Below are 2,099 nucleotides of genomic sequence, written 5' to 3'. Positions count from 1 at the left end.
GGGAGAGAGACTGAGCGTTTTTCCTGAACTTGAATTGTAGCCTGTTGCTTCCCTAATAAACCCTGTAATCTGTGAGTTCTGCGTGGCCACTGCAGCGAATTATCGAACCCAGGAGAGAGGTGGTGGGTGCTTTGGGAGGAACGGTTGGAGAAAGGGCTGGAGGGAGGCAGCCTGTCTGGCCTCGCAGGAATAGGCCTTGGGTTATTGATGGTAATTCTGTCTTGTGGGATTAGAGGAGGTCAGAACGTGGCCTCCTTGCCATTTTTGCATTAGCCCTCAATCAGGTTGCCAATATTCTGATATTTTGAAATAGATTATAATGTACCGCCATTAATTTTTCTCCTTAAAATGGATGAATAATTTGTGGGCTTACTGTTTACAGTTTAAAAGTTTGGTTTGTTTGTTTTTGTTTTTGCATTTAATAAACACAACCCTTCCCCAGGAATGGACTACCCATTAAGCAATGTAAGCACGTGCTTAGGGAATCAACAAAATGACACCAGTTGTCCAAAGCAAACCCACTGATGCCAAGCAGACAGGATACAAGGAAAAGTGAGCACTACAGTAGAAGGAATTGGCAGGACACTAAATGAAACGGATGCCAGCTCTAGTGCTTGAGAATGTGCCCACGCACAAGGTTGTTTAAGCATGAGGCCCCTGCCACTTCAACACTTTCATTGATACCTGTCTCCTACGTTCCCCTCCCATTTATTGAAACTCATCTTGGCAGATCTCTTGAGAGCATAATATTTCTAATAAGCAAAGAAGTGAGGATGGGCTGTTGTGGTACAGGGAATTACCTGGTAGGGCTCTTCTAGCCATGGTCTTCATGAATCTTACCAGATTACTGAGTGAAACTATGAAAATGTGAAGGGCTTGTGGCTTAGCAAGGGGATTGGATAGCTTATTAGTAATGTAAATAAGGCATATGGCACCCTTGTAAGGGACCATGGAATTAAGGTACTTAGAACCCTCCTGTGGTGATCGGTTAGTTTAGTCATTCTGCTAGGCTTAAGATGAGCCCTCGTAGAGGCAGAAGGGATGATCTCACTACCATCAAGAGAGAAGAGCTGGAGGTGGAATGAAGCGTGTCCTTGGACCTGAGATCCCTGCACTGGACCTCCAGGGCAGAGAGACAGCGGTGAGCTTGCCAGTTCGTAGAGCCAGAAAACTGAGCACCTTTGGGCAGGAGGCTTGCTGGTGGAGTTGGGTGCACCTTGGTGGATATATCGACAGAGCTAAAAGAGCTTTGGAATACTTTCTTGAGCAAGACAGAGGTCAAGGGCCAAAGAGAGGAATGCCTGAGCATGGCTGAGGGGAGGCTGTCCTGATCAAAGAATTGTATCCTAAGTGTTTTCTTGAACCTGAATTGTAGCCTTTTGCTTCCCTTATAAACACAATAATCATGAGTATTGTCTATGAGTTCTGTGTGGCCACTGCAATGAATTATTGAACCCAGCAGAGAAATAGTTTCATGGGAGGAACAGTTGGTATCAGCCTTGGTGAAAATGTTGGACGATGGTGAAATGTCTGGCATCGTAGGAGTAAGGCTTCATAGGACTAAGCCTTGGGCTGCTGATGGTGATTCTCTTTCCTTCTCATGAAGTTGGAGGAGGTCAGAGGATGCTACCCCCATGCCCTTTTTGTACATGTGGAGTCTATAATTCTTGCTACATTTACCCAATATGCAGTTAGATCTAACATGAGTGGTTACTGGGGAGGGACAAATTATATTAATAGGTAACAGTTCTCTGAACCATTTTGAGAGAACCGTCATGTACATCCTGTCTGCTGATCCAGCAACTCCAGCCAGGAAGGCCAGCAATATTCTTTGCCAGGATACAGACATACGTCCTGATAAACAGCCAGTGGGAACTCCAGTCTGAGATAGCATGCAAAAGCAAGGGAGCCGGAATAAGTTGACCAATGAATTCAAGTTACTTTAACTGTATAGCATTTACAGTTAACCCACAGTTGTAACCATGGTTGTGTCCTAAATTTTTAAAGTATTTGTTAAAATAGGTTTGCCATATGCAGGGACACAATCTAGCATATATTTATATGATACTAATATAGGAAATATAATACATAGCAAACAT

This window comes from Orycteropus afer, unplaced genomic scaffold, assembly GCF_000298275.1.
Source record: "Orycteropus afer afer isolate SDZICR_OR568_19922 unplaced genomic scaffold, OryAfe1.0 scaffold00064, whole genome shotgun sequence".
Taxonomy (NCBI): domain Eukaryota; kingdom Metazoa; phylum Chordata; class Mammalia; order Tubulidentata; family Orycteropodidae; genus Orycteropus; species Orycteropus afer.
Note: the sequence above shows the minus strand (reverse complement) of the source record.